Below are 16,393 nucleotides of genomic sequence, written 5' to 3' on the forward strand. Positions count from 1 at the left end.
TATGGTAGGTAGGCAAATAACGAATTATGTAAAAAATTGATTCTATTTTTTAGGTAAAATTTTGAGACTCAGCCTTCCACCGTTGACCTGGCTCTTTTGGCTGAATCGAAAGAAAACACAGTAGCACAAACACAACAGTTAACTGAAATAGCTCAGATTGCAGGCCTACTGCTATCCTTTATCAAAACGGAAATCATGAAAAACATGAAATCATTCGCACAAAAAAAAAATAGATACTAAATACGAAAAGATAAAAGTAACCGACCACTTTAAATACTTTGGAGAGATTATAAGCAGAACAGGAATAGATAAAGAAATCAATTGAAGATAGAAAATCAAAACTGTAGAAGCTTAGATTTATTGCCAAAGACATCTACCATAAGGCCGCGAAACTGAGACGCTACACAAATGCAGTAAGACCAGTCATCCTGTATGTGACTGAAACATTACACCTAACCGATCTGGAAAAATTACTTAGGATCGAAACAAACATATTAAGGCGCATCCGTAGAGCGAGAGTAACAGAGGAAGGATAGAGAATTCTAACAGGGAGATCTACAAAAATCAAGAAGACCTAGAAACAGCGGTAAGGAAGTGAATGTTAAATATCACGGGACACATGATCATGGGGATGAATCCAAATAGTCTAAATAAACAGATTTTTGTCAAGCTGTGAAACGTGAAAAGTAAGTTGAACTATCGTAAACAGAAGGAGGACCTTCTAAGAATTGGCTTGAAAGAAGAGAACCGTTACGATAGAGATAACTTCCGAAGAATAATTTACAACGCAAAGAATCTTGTGAAAGGAAAAACGAAAACAGGAAGGAAGTGGACAGGTAGGAAAAGCGAAGCCGTACCGACAGAATGAGAAATGCACGGAAAAAAGAAAAGAAGCTAGAAAGAAGTGATATATGTGTGGTTCTAAATTTGGCCTATTAGTTTAAAAAAACAAAAAAACAAAACACGAGTTAAATAAATTATACTAACATAACGTTTGTAGAGTCAGTAGAAATTAGAGATAATAATATTGTTAGAAATGAATTAATAATTAAGGAAAATTAATAATAATAATATTCGCTGGGGAAAATCGTACTTCACTTATCATTGGTAAAGGGTTTTATGTTAAAAATTGTTTTAGTTCAATAGGTTTATTTGGTTTTACAAACATAAGTTTTTACTCCTTACATTAACTTTTATTTATGAGTTTTATATACAAATTTTTCTAAAGTTAAAAATGAATTGTACAATCAGTATTTATAAAACTTGCACAAGCATCCTATTTCAACGGATTAATATCTTATAATTTATTTTGAGGCTTACCTAATACATGCCAACACAAAATAAATTCAAGCAGTTAAATCAAAAGATTCAAATTATTTACTGACATAAATGATTTGTGCACAAATAGATAATTAGTGTAGAAATAAAACATCTTCATCATTTATTAATTTCACCTAGTTCTTTTACATTCAGTAATATGTTCAGAAAAATTGCTGTATTATATGTAAAAATACATACATACGTTATGTTAAAATGCATATCTTAGATTTCTATCGATCATCCGTCGTTATTCGTAGTGGATGTAGGACGGATAAAACAGTTTTGTTCTTGAATCAAGAATAAATTTCTCATTATATAAAAAATAATTGTTTAATTTGAGGCAGAACTATAAATATAATTAATTTTTATTTGGCTGAGTTGTTTAATAAAATGTATTTGGTGGGTAAACTTAAGCTATTCCACATTATTTTTTGTTTGGTTAAACCAGATTATAAAACAGCATTCGTGAATCTGATTTCATAGTTTTTAGGAAAATATTTTAATACAAATTAAAATTTTCAGAATTCAATGTTTCCATGAAGATATTTTAATACACTTTTGTATATACAAAAAGAAAAAATAATAATAGCAACCGGTAAATTCAATTACATAACAAGCTTTATTCAGGGTTTATATGTAATTGCTGCTAGAATTATTGTGCTCAATATTGTCCATACTGCCTTCTTTGGCCTTGATAAAAAAAAAATAAATAAAAATAGAAACAAGAGTATTATTATATTTTACCAGTTTTAATTTGATTTAAAAAAAAAAAAAGCTGTAACATTTTTTAATCTTTTTTTATAAGTTGACGTCGCTTTGATTTTAAAGCCGGTTGCGAATTTTACTATAATTTGAGTATTTACTGATTAACATTTTACTATAATTTTACAATTTACTTTGCACGTGTTTCTGAAAAAGAGGTCTTTTTTATTAGTGAACTTGTTCTTATCAAAGAACAAATATGTACGAACTTATCAAAATTTTTAACCAAACCTGTTTCACAATAACAGATTTTTTTTTTTAACTCAAGAAATAAGGTATTAAATAAAATATTAAAACTACATAATAAGATTAAAAGTCCTTGATAAGAACTTACAAAATATAGTCTACTTTGAACTAATGTTTTCATAAAAAAATATTATGATATAAAAAAAGGATTTTAATTAAAATAACCACGCTAATAAATCAAAATAAATAAATAAAATTAAAAGCTGTTATTTTTAAACTAATTGATAATTACCAATAAAAAAAAATAATTATTCTAAATCGACATATAACTTCGTATTTTTATTTGTAAATCAGAAGGTCTGAGAAAGTACGGATGTTTTATTTATCTCAACTACTACTGACTAATCTGAACGATCACTTTTACAGTGTTTTATTGAAATACAAATATCGTTTTTTCACAATTTTACCCAGAATGCAATTATTATAAATAAATAACAAGTATAAAAATAAATTATGAACAAATAAATATCAAAATTACAGATATTGTTCGAGAAGTAATATTTTTAGTCTAACTAAATCACGTTCTCTAATGTGCGTTTATATAGGCAAAATAATTTTGCCACGAATGATGCAACCATATTTCATAATAAATTCATACTGGCCGATTTTTACTTGTTACCTTCAACAAAGGATCTGTATAAGGTTTACATTTTTTAAATAAACTTTTTTGTTATTTTGTTATCAATGTGTTAAAGGTCAGAAGAATATCATCGTTCAGCTTCATCTACTATTTCTAGTACCTCATAGTGTGGCTAAAAATGTAGGTTAACATTCTTGGATAAAGTATTGACCGGCTATAAAATATTCGGTTTTTGCCAATAATATTACTGAAAAATAATTTTATGAAAAATTCCAGGCAATGACAATTCTAAGACTAAAAGTACTAAATAGTTATGATAGTTAAATGTTTCCAATGCGAATTTTTTTTCCTTTTCTACTTATAAAATCACATAAACTAATTTTTAGGTAATTTCAATTATACGGACAATTAATTAATTTCAATTATTTTTGCAAGCAGGAAACTAATATTTTTTGTAGGGAGCAGAATCTATCTAATGATAATTCAAGTTGCCTCTGTAAATAATTTTTATGAAAAGTATCACTTTCCTTTTTTTATATTTGATATATTATTATAGTAAAAGTTTTTTTTTTATTATTTAATTTTGTGAATTTGGGCTCAATAAGTTTGATTTATATCTGTTTTAAACTTTGCAGCATAATCCACGAATGGAAAAACCATTTCAAAGATTTTTTTCAAATATATGAACCAACATCTTAACTGAACATAAAATATAAAATAATAATTTTACAATTAATATAATTAATTATTTAAAATATAAATATTAATATAAAACTTGAAATATTAACATAGTATAAAATATTAACTGAACATACTTTTTTCGCTTAGGATGCCTTTACAAAAAAAAAAAAACTTTGCTCGTTATCGCTTTAATAAACATTTTTGTTTACAAAATCAGAAAGCACTTAAATATTTTAGTGGATAAAAATTAATGGAAACTTTTAACCACTAAAATTGGTAGTGCACAACTGTCAGAGAAATATTTTTTCAAATTTTAAACTAGTGTTTATTTATTTTCGGGAAATAATTTTTGGTGTTTTTTTACATTATGAAATTAGTAAAATATTTCATGATCACGAATTAATGCAAATAGTATGTAAAAACTTTTCATAGGAATATTATTCTTGAAATTTTTACTGAGATTCCCTTCCCAGTTAAATAAACTCTTCTAGTTCGCGAAAAACACTCGGTATTTTAAGGTTTATAATAAATTTGAAGAGAATCCTAGGAAATGCTTTAAAAATTATTCTTACACGATGAAGAAAAAAGTGAAAATCCACTGGTTTTTTTTAAGTAAAAAAAAAAAAAAACACAAAATCGACAAATACTGCTTAAATATTTGTTTTTATTTTATGAATATAAAAAATAAATTTAATTTAAAAATCTGTTTAAGTATGTAACGTTCCTAAAATAATTTTATATTCTTGAAACTAGTACTACCAATATTGGCCACGAGAAATATAATACCGGTAATCATGTGGTTTTTTTACTTCCTCTTATTAACAACAAACAAGCCATTTACTAATAACAAATAAGAATACACAGACGTGTTGATATAAAAATAAAAAAAAGGAAATATTAATAAGAACGGAATAGAAATTTAATACATATATTCTTATTCATTTTTTAATAAAATAAAATTGTAATAAGAAATATTTTTTGTATTCCAGCAAGAAAGGGCAAATAAATTTTGTAGGGAAGTATCACTTTTGGTACGTTGGTTGAAATACTAGTTTTAAAATAAATCTTAAAATAAAATCTTACAGTTCGATTAGCAATTAAAACTTTTGTCTAGAACTAAAAACAAACAATATTAAAACATTATAACCGACAAACGATTATAAACGAATAATATTGTAAGCCATTTTAGATTAATAAAAAATTAATAATTCGTTTTATAAACAGAAAGTTTTGTTACGTAAAGAGAAAAACAGTTTGTGGTATTAACATTTTGAATAGTTTATCCGAAAATTCTTATCAGATTATACAGCCTATATGAAGTACCTAGTATATAGGTATTGTCTAATCTGATGCTGATTGGAGTATTTTTCACAAGTATATGATTTTTAAAGTAATCAATTAGATAAGTGGGTTAAATTCATGAATATTTTAAAGAATACAAAATAATAATTAATACTATTACGAATGCAACTTACATAAAATACACCCACACACCCGCGCGCACGAGACAACATATTTTTCATTTATTCATGTGGTGTTTTTGTAAATGGTCCATTAAAAAGAGGTAACCGATAACATAGAATAACTTTAATTTATAAATTGTTTTAACAAGAACTGTAAAATTATTTTTAATTTTTTTGTTCTTTAGAACAAAAAAGTGTATTTACAATCGACTCCTTAAGTGGAACCTTAAGTAAATCGTTTAATAATAAGCACATCAGAGGGGTTCTTAAGGAACACCCATAATAAGTAATTCATAATAATAGTTAACAATAATAAGTTATCTAACCTTCATGAGAAAAACTGTTTCTGCTAACATTTCATAATCCATAAAAACAAAATATTAACAAATAAAAATCAATAAACAAATAAATAGTCAATAAAAAAACAAACAAATAATCAACCCTAGTCGAACAAAAAAAAACCAACTTGTAGATACAAAGAAAAAATAAAAAAATAAAACTAATATCGCTAGATTTGGTTACAGTAACTGCAAACCATCATTCAGTAGCTCCTAGGTCAAGCACATGAAGACATTTTAACCTTCGGATGTCCCTGCTGTCTTCAAGACAAAATTAAAAGAAATCAAAAAATATTTCAATTCTATAAGAAAAATTCTATGATTATAAATTGTTAATCTATCAATACATTCATTAACTAATACAATTAATTTATGGACAAGAGTCGTATAGATAACCATCAAAACTATATTATAGCAAATAAACTAATTTTAATTCAGCAAAATTGTAAATAATAGAAAACCGACTTTTCGATATTTTTAAAATATTTTTTGTATATATTTTTTTGCGAAAGAACAAAACGCAAATCAAATGAGAAAACTGAAAGTAGTATAATTTTTTTTAACCTCTATTTAATATTAAAATATATTTTCCATTTATGAAAAAAATTAAATTATTATAATCGTAATTTGATGAAATAATTAAAAATAACGAGTAGATCCTACACACAAGGATTTGTTTAAACTTGCTTACCACTGTGATTCACTACATAAACGCGTATGAAAAATACACCAATACACAGTAAACATAACATCAAAAATAGGATGTTGTCTATTATCGGCCTTAAATTGAAAGTAACTGAAAAACGTCTCGATTTAATCATCATAAAATTTTCGCCTATACATCTTACTATAGATAGACTACTTCAGCACATCTTAATATCAATAAAATTGATTCAGCAGTTTTGGAGATTTTCAAGTCACAAACTATTATAAATGGATGTTATTTTTAAAATTTACAAGCCAAAAAATTACATACTTAAATGGTATTTTAGTAATATAGAGGTAGGTAGACGTAAAAAAACATCTATTTTCACCCCGCACACCAACGTGCGACCAAAAGTAATACAGTACTTTCATATTAAATTTGATAAAAATCAGATGGTTTTCATTAAATTTGTTAACCCTACTTTAATGAAGCAAAGAAGAGAAAATCTGGTATAAAACTACTTTAATATAGAAGGTACTCCAATTAAATATATTTATATTAATATACCAAACCTAACCAATAAAACCTATGTATAATCAATATTATTTGTATAGGTAACCAAACCTATGTATAAACGGCATTAATAGATTTATCCTTCTGTACAACCAAGTCAATCGAACGAATAGGAGCAGAAATAAGTGTTTACGTTTCAAAATTCTTTAAATTGACAAATGACAGGAATTAGAATGTTTTAACTTAGCTTCTTTTATTGCTATACCACAATCAAATAATGTATGAAATAATTTAATAAACAAATCAATATACATATAATAAATGTAAAGGGAATTCATAAAACTTAAATTAGATAATATATTTTAGTACCTAGAGTCGAAATAGGCCTTATAACTAATAAAATATCTAATATTGATTATAAAAAGAATAAACCTTTCTATTATAGTTTGTAATTAAAAAAAAAAAAATCGGTTACATTTGGATATATGAAATTATATATAAGAAATTTTAATTTCTCTCTGTGCACTAAAACTACGAGAAAGTATATAGGCTTATACCGTTGCTTTTTTATTTTTAATAAATCACTGAAGTTAAATTTTAATCAGAATCTTCAATAACAAACCGACTAAATAAATCTTAGATTAATCACCTTAATAAATTATCTTATTACACATCTTCTAACGAATTACTATTTCAAAAGTTTATGTTGTTACCGTTGCGGAACCTAGGACAGGGAATTTAAATTTCCACAGTGTAAACAATACGAAAAAATGAAACAAACTACGTTCTAAATTATATTATTCAATCATATTTTCCTAATTTATTATAGATTTCATGAAGTTATTTAAAATAAATCGTCATTAATCGCTATAGAATGTAAATCTTTACCTATAACATAGATATTCATTTTTTTGGTAGTTTCTTAATTTTTCAAAATTTTTGTATTATAAAATATATTTAGACCAAATTAACTGCTACTTAGGATACTACAAGTATATTTGTATACTGAGAAAAAAAAACAATGTTTATTTATTCTATTTATAATAATTAAATTTCGATTAATTTAATTAATTCCATTAATGTATTTAGTATCATATAAAGGGATAAATATGTAATGTTAATAAATTAATGAGATAAAATCGAGAATAATACATTTATGCAAATCATTACGTGGAGATTATTTGTATATAGATATTTGTTTATTATATGCTATGTTCCAGATAGAATGAAAAAAAAGATTAATGCAGTTTGCTAAATGCATTTAAAAAACAATTTATATTTTCTTTAACATTTACCTTTATTTTTTAAAACGTTTTGAAATAATAATTTTTAACAACAACCATACATACAAGTTTATGTTGGCTAGTTTATCTTGGTTTTATTGAGACACTAGAAGAAAAGAATCACAAAAGTGACAAAAACATATCTCACGAAAACATTATACGAACTTAAGACAAAAATTAGGGGTGAAATTATTATTTGAAATGAGATAAAATATTTTAAATAATTATTTTACAACAGCAAAAAGTAATTCAAGCAGAATAATTAAAAAAACATTAATTTTAAGTTGTATTAGCAGCGTGCGTCTATGTATATTGGAAGAATTTAACAATCAGAATATATGAATTTATACGAGTGAATATGTAAAGGAAAATAATACATTATAATAGGTTATTACAAGAGTGAATAATGAATAATAACAGTACGAATAATTATAGTAATTCCTTGCGCAATTACTAATAATATAATTTGATTAAGAGAGCTTGAGTGCTGTAAGAGAGAAAAATTCTATTTCAATATGTCCTTACTTATAAGCTACACTGAAACAATAACGCTTGTAGTGGACGTGACGGATCTGATGAGAGTTCAGAGCACTTTAAATCCCTGTCACTCTGAATAATATCAATTAGTAAGTACGCCTTATTAACAAGGCTGGACAAGTCTGTGATTAAGTATTTATAGTATTTATAGTATCTATAGTTTGTTTAGGTTTGTATGTATTGTATTTGTGTGCGATTATGAATAAAGTACATAATTATTTATAAGAATTTTGAAAAATCAACGATAAGAAAAAAAGATAAAAATAGTCAAAACAGACCAGTCAATACGAGTAAATAGATAAATAAACAAAGTACAAGTACGTGCGCTTAGTAAAAATTCAGAAAAGAATTATTAATTAATTTCTACAAATATGGCCGTTTTTAATATTATTTAATTTGTTATATATTCTTACCACCTTGACACATTTATTGAAAATCTTTTTTATGAAATTATTTTAAACCACGGAATTATTTTAGAAGCATTAGCCGCTGCGTCATAAAATCCGGTTAAACGTAGTTAGTTTAATGTAATAATTGTGGCATGAAGATGAAATGTCGCATCAGTATAGTAGAGTTAATTGTTTTTGACTGTAGCGGGACTCAACTGAACAATCAAATAATTGTCTTTTGAAATCAAAGCTAAAAATTTATTTTTGTTTTACTTATGAAATATAACGTTTTGTAAAAATAATCATCGCTATGGGGTACTCGCTTAATAGATTGTGGAAAGGAAACGACTACTGTTTAAACGTGACTGGCGATATCAACATGTCGATTATGTTTTTAATTATTATTCATTTTATGCTTAACTGAATCTTATTGCAGTTCCCACAACAAACAACCGAATAAAATTAAAATAACAAAAATGGAAAATAAATCAATAAGGAATTGGCTACTGAAGTGAACATATACTATCTTCATAATGAAAGTATCCATGTAGATTGTTCGTCGAATGCTTAAGGAAGATAATTATAACGAAGTAATTATAATGATATTATTTTTTATTTATTAATTTTTTTTTTTAGAAATTCCCATGATGATCCAAAATTACACTACAATCATATTGACATATAGGATTCTAATTCATATTAAAATGTGTAAATAAAAGTGGAGATCCAGCTGCATTCCTTGTGTTGCATAATTTGAACAGTGTTTCAAGAATTATACTTTTTTGAAATGACATAATTAACGTCACTGTATATAGATTCAGTCGATTACTTTTATTCTAATGTATTAGAGACAATATTGTACATGATTTTTAGACTATTATTAAAAAAAAACGATTTTTTAATAAAAATTATTAAAAACTTTAAAAGTTCAACATCTTTATAAAAATTAACTAACCCAATCTACAACCATGTTGTATATTTGAGTAACCCAAAATTATTATCTTTTGCTTATTTATTTATTTTTAATTTTCAAACTTAGCTTAAACACTTAAATAGTATAAGTCTTTGTAAATCACAAAACACCCCATTTTAAAAGCTAAACATTACTAATTTGTTTTCCCAAACATAAATGCAAAATAAAATATTTTTATAAATTATGAAAATAAATAACTAATGGTTATTAAAATAATGAAAATAGAGTTATAATAATACTAAAGTTATTCTAATTACATATATACCGATGAACCAAATGTATGTGGTCAGTAAATGAAAACATTTATTTTGAGATTACTTGTACAGTTTATTACAATGCAAGTAAATTTTATCGTGTACAATAATACAATACAAAAGTATTGAAAATTATATCAACGCAGTTGCTCAAACTGCTGTTCATCATAATTTACACAGCTTTAAAGTCGATCTTCGACAAATATTTTTGCATAAGTATCTTAGTTTATTATATATAATTTTGAAATGCCTTTCTGATGTACTTTTTTAAATGACCAACCTTTGGTGGTTTTGGGCTCTATACTTTTGTTCTGCATGATCTCACTAAATTGCATCCGCCGATCTAGTTCACTTACAATAACCACAAACACCATATTTGTAGTTACAATGAACATTATTGTTATCACTGGCCGCTCGTAGCTAAAATTAGTGGGGTGTTGCTCCAGAAAATTCTTTTCTGGGCCTTTTCAAGGAAATGGTTAAAATTTTCAGTAACATAAAATAACCGTAAAAATGAATCAAATAGAATAACTGGAAGCAGGATAATTATCTAACTCTACACTTTACCACATTCAAGAATATTGTACACCATGTAACCGAATATGGTTTTATGCACAATGTGGTTAAAAACCGTTTACGGTTTAACCGAATAAATAATAAAAATGTCAATACAGATAATACTTTTTAGTATTATTAGATAATAACTTAATAAAATGTCCGCTTAAAAACACTATAGTTCAATGGTGCTTAATTTAAATTTCTATGTACACAGAAACAAATTAATAGTAATTTTTTTACTAATTTACCTTCTCCTTCGCCCTTCCACCGTGTTTTTGGACAGATTTGGCAACCAAAGAGCAGTTGCTTTCCGCTATCTTCTGATCACTACTGAAAAAACAACTAAACCACTTTTATATTCCTTCCACCGACTAAACTAGAAAAGGGAACGAACATGGAACGTTCCGCAGACACGCGGATTAAAAAAAAAAACTACCTTCCACCAGCTCGCCAGGGTCAGCGCTGAGGGGAACGACAGTGCTATCTCTCCCTCGCAGCCTTGCGTACAGCTTCCTATCTGCGCATGTGCACAACAGCCAAAGACCACTTCGCTGGTACTATGAAGCGCACAGTTCCATAAAAAGAATTTTGTATCTTTGTATCTTGGGGGATAGCTACTGACATTAAGCTTAAAAATTATATATTTTACAAGTATAAAGAAAAAAGGACTGATTATATTAAATGTTATCGATAATATCAATTGGAAATACGGGGCGTTGCAGTTCCACAGTGCCTACACGCGAGCCGCCACTGATTTTTATGTTATACCCCTATATCCTTAACACGTATCATATGCCATCTACTGCCCACCTACCTTTGGTTCACTCTGTATATTATGAAAGAGGATATTATCCGTTTTATGATTTACGTAATTGTTAGTATGACTTAAAAACTGGTTGCTATTCTTAAAGGCATAACGACATAAGTAAATAGATATTGAAGATATTAGAATAAGACTTATTTTATTTATAACAACCAAATCGTTTAGCATAATATTGAAGTTGTTTTTTGAGAACATTAATACAGCAGTTCATTTAATCATTTTCATAATGTTCTACTGGTTCAATACATAATTAAAACAAAGTAATATTTTTCTTCTAGTTGTTTAAAATTTTATCGAACCTTGTTACGATTTTAACGAAGGCAGTTGCAACCCAATAAATAAAGTTCTAATAACAATTTATATATGTACCATAATAAAGAAATTTTTATTAACTTACCAGATGTTTTTATTAATATACAATTCAAATAAAAAATTGCGTATATTTTTATGTAATATAAAATTCCCAACCTTTATTTAAATTTACTTAAATATTTATTTAGATGCCTATCATTAAACATCTATTTTAATCTTCGTTATTTTTTCTTTCGGCTTCTCTCAAATTTCAGTCTTTAAACTGGCAACTTACCAACATCCACTACTTTTAAAAAGTTTATTCGTTCAGTTTACTATTATTTGAATTTGTATCAATTATTTTGAAATCTTATTTTATATTTTGTAGTTATATAACTTAAATACAATATTTACATTTTATTTCTATTTTTTCTAAACAAAAATTATTATAATAAAACACTTTATAAAATAATTTTGATAAATTTTACGTTATGATAAATAATGAAGGTTAATTATTAAATTCTTTCTAATTTAATTGATTATTAGTAAAAACTCCAACAGTACAGTAAAAGTTTTTCTTGCATTAGAAACAATTAGCGACTTTATATATTAATATCCTTTGCATATTTTTATACGTTTATTTGCGTTCAATTTACGATTAAAAGTCTTTAATTAATTTAAACGCCTTCTTCAAAATACTGTTAATATCGCCCAAATGTAATATTATTTGCAAGCTGTATACAATTGTTTTAAAAACTTGTTCCCTTTATGGATACAAATTAATTGCTTACAGATTTTTTTATTGGTTATGGAATACATAAAAAATATAGTTCTTTACAGGATTTTTGTACAATACCGTAAGTGGTTCTTCATTTGTATTTGAAGAAGGTAGCCAAGTTACATTAAACTTATGTGAATTTATTCCACATAACTGATTTAGAAAAATTAAACGTATAAGTGCCTCACTTCAGTTTAATTTAATTTTTAGATTACATTTATAAAAAATTCACGTATTTTGGATACATTATTATATGGTATCTCCTTTCAGTTACTTCGGCAAATATGCGATTCAAAAGTGGAAACCAAATGAAATTAATTTGCTTGCCTATATCGTACTTAATTTTTAATTAATTTAAGGGGTGATTCTAAAATTTTGTATCATTATGACTGTTGGAAAATTAATTTAGATGCTATCATTGATTTTTGGATCAAAACATGTTGTGTAAAACAAAATCCAAATTGTTTGTCTATAGATAAAATCAGTCAGTATAAATGAAATATTTTTTTAAATTTTTAACAAATAATTTCCAGCAGCCAATTTCTCCCACGAAAAATTATGAAATGTGAGTTTTGCTGTTTGTAAAGTTATCCTCAGGTACATAATTTTAATGACACTTTAAGTGTAAAATATGCTTACTTTTATTTAATTATCGCTAATATTTATGTAAATAAATTATTATTGTATATTACTTTGTGCTATTTATCTTATTTTTAGGTAACATTTAATATTCGTTTATTAGTTATCGGAATTTATGCTGATGAAACAGTGTTTGACAAAAGTAAAATTGTTTAGACGAAAAAAATGACAATCAATTACAAGAAAATAAATAATTAACCGTAAAAATTATTTAAATAGAAAAGGAAAAGAACCAAAAAGAGTATAAAACAACACTTATTAATTAATTGTTTTAAAAACTTTTTCCCTTTATGGATATAAATTAATTGCTTTCAGATTTTTTTTATTCGTTGTGGAATACATAAAAAACTTATGTTCTTTACGGGATTTCCACAAATACATGAAATATATATTGGTTTATAAATATATATTCGTTTAATATAATATGAATATAAATTGGCCTAGTTGGTTGTACAATTATAAATTGTATGATTACTGCAAACAGATTTGTGAGACAAAATAAGATAACTTCATAATAACAGAAAAACAATCATAATCTGTCGGAATGTACATAAATTCATACAATGTCTAGTATATTTAATATGTCACTGTGGTACAAAAGTGTATTAGAAGTCTTTTCCTAAATATCTCGTATTATAAAATGATGTATAACATTGGTTTGGATCGTGGTTGATGGCTATAAATTTGTAGTTAGACCAGTGTTATTAAGTTAATTATCATATGTAGCATTACGTGATTTACACGGCTGGTAGTATAGTCTAAAGACTAAACATTGCCACCTATCGCGTGATGTCATTCTAAGCCGCACAACACTGGCCCAAGATGAAATTTTAATAGAAAAAATTCGGGTATAGTCATTTTATTTTATCCTGAATTAGTATGTTATTTTTCAGGAATTGAAATGACTTAAATAAAGTGTTCTCCAAAAGAGGACTATTGTTATTTCAGTACATTAAACCAATTACCAATATCCATAATATCTGGGTATAAATATTTTGCACTTAATATATCTAAAAAAATAGTTACATTTTTGCTTCAACTAACCATCTAAATTTTAATTGGCTTTAATTTCAGCGTATTTCAAACGATATATCAATATATATATTCACTGTTTAATAAAATGAATTCCATGAAACTCATTTATTCTCCTTCCAAATCAGCAGGGTTTCGTTAAAATAACGATAATTTTTTATGGATTGTAAATAAATATATTACTTTTTTTGAAAGAATTGAGATTTAGGACGCTTACTATTGCACAACAACTTTTTATGATACTGTAAATGAAATAAAATTTTGGTCTACTTCAGCTGTGAACCTGGCAGATTAACGATTTTATCAATAATTTTATAGAGATACATTATTGTTACAGTTTCTAATTTTAGCTTCTGCATTCGTTTGTAAAAGTAAGAAAGATAGTTAGAAAAACAGTTTATATTTTTGGAGAGAAAGAAACTGGTCTCCTCTTCTTACCTCTCAGCTGCGATAATTTTACCATAATTTCTAAGGTTTTGCAACAACTGATGAGCAAATTTACCTCGAGGAATCTGAATATTTACAAAGTTTAAGACTAATGATAGCAGATAATGAATGTAATATTTTGATAATCAAAATCATTTTAAATAATAATTTATTCGAATTACTTATTTAGAAAAGATTTTTTTATATTTGTTGGGTAATTTAATTATGCAGATGTAATTTGTGTGAAAAAAATAATTTAAAATATATTTATTTATATATAGTAAAGAAAGAATATCCTCATACTCAAACAAATATTTATTGTAATTAAAATGCATTTTATAATTATTACAATAAAATTAATAAGCAACATAGGAATTATACCTTTATTTAAATCGTAATTTATTAAGGTTTTGTAAAATGCTTTGTATTACTTTCGATGTAATTTTTATTTTAGAATAATAAGCCATTGTACACGATCACAAAATCACCTTTCTAAATAATAATAAAAAATAAAAAAATTTGCGTGATACACACACATATTTATAAATACAATTATATAAATACATATATATATATATAATTATGCGTATATATATATATATACACACACACATACACATACACAGAAACTTGTGTTTAACCAAAAAAAAAATTATCTATTCCAATATTTATAGCAAAGATAAGCATTTTTTAACAACAATAGTAAATTAAATTCAACCGCTGCAATACCATTAAATATTATCAAGCCATATATTTTATTATTACTAGCCTTTTATTACAATATTATCAAGCTATTTATTACAATTTACCGCGATAAACTATTTGTTTTAGATTCAAAATCAATAGCTAAAATTTACCTGTTCTTAATTATCCAAAAAAAAAAATTGTTACAAGCCACTTCACAAGTTGCTTAGTCAAGTTTTCCGATTATAGAAATAACGTAATCATTGGTCACTATGTAGCACAATAAAAGCTGTAGAATTATAAAATTAAGTTATTCGGAATAGAAAGTCTTCAAAAAGGATAGTATTTCAGTAAATAAACATTTATCTACATACAATTAAATTTTAGTTCTTTGGAACTAAAACACAGTTTTTTTTTTTATGGATTCAGAATAAAATCATCAATCAAATTCGATTCGGACGTTTAAAGAGCTTTAAAGTATCTTAAATGCAGCAAATGATTTATCTCGAAGTTTTCCGTTAATTTTCCGTTTGAATAGTCGCGCGTATAGAAACTGCGGCTCGACGTATATACCGCCTTCCCGCGTCAACATTCAGACCCGACTGTCGAGCAGGTTGACACTTCACAAACAATCAACTTCACTATAAAAGTTTCCCTCTTCATTGACAAATTTCCCTACTTGATAATTATGTTTTTATATACCATTAAAACAGTATTTTTTTTATGAAGGACGTTGAAGGTAAAATTTAATTTATATTGTTATTTAATCAACAAAATTTTTATTTAATCGTAAAAGATATGATGAGAAATTTTTGTTATTTTAGATATAATATGGCATCTTTTTAAAAGAATTTATACATAGCTTTCGGATTAATAGATAATACATTTTTAACTTTTATAATAATAAAATAAAGAAACGTAAAAAATTAGTTTTTTCCAGACGTATTATTTTGGAAAATATTTAAATAATCAATTTCAAAGGAAATTAAAATTTTTATTCAGCTTAGATTTTTTAAAAGGAGGATTTCTTTCTATTCTAAGTCTCATATGATAAGAAATATTTAAATAAACGTTCATCAATAAATCTGAATGCAGATATAAAATAGGTGCACTAGAAATAATGTAATTACAAATTAAATTTAAATAAGGAGTATCATATTTATGAAAAAGAACCCAA

General features: G+C 25.8%; 1 protein-coding gene across 5 annotated transcripts in view; it reads right to left on the bottom strand.

Moving 5' to 3' along the window:
* Positions 1-15,806, bottom strand: part of LOC142318222 (octopamine receptor beta-2R-like) — a 785,889-nt gene extending 770,083 nt beyond the window's left edge. For all 5 annotated transcript variants that reach the window (XM_075354790.1, XM_075354814.1, XM_075354806.1 and 2 more), the window contains exon 1: positions 15,390-15,806. The gene's annotated coding sequence lies outside the window, so the exon portion shown is untranslated. The remainder of the gene's footprint in view (positions 1-15,389) is intronic.
* Between the last annotated feature and the right edge of the window lie 587 nt (positions 15,807-16,393).

Source organism: Lycorma delicatula, chromosome 1 (assembly GCF_047948215.1).
Source record: "Lycorma delicatula isolate Av1 chromosome 1, ASM4794821v1, whole genome shotgun sequence".
Classification (NCBI taxonomy): domain Eukaryota; kingdom Metazoa; phylum Arthropoda; class Insecta; order Hemiptera; family Fulgoridae; genus Lycorma; species Lycorma delicatula.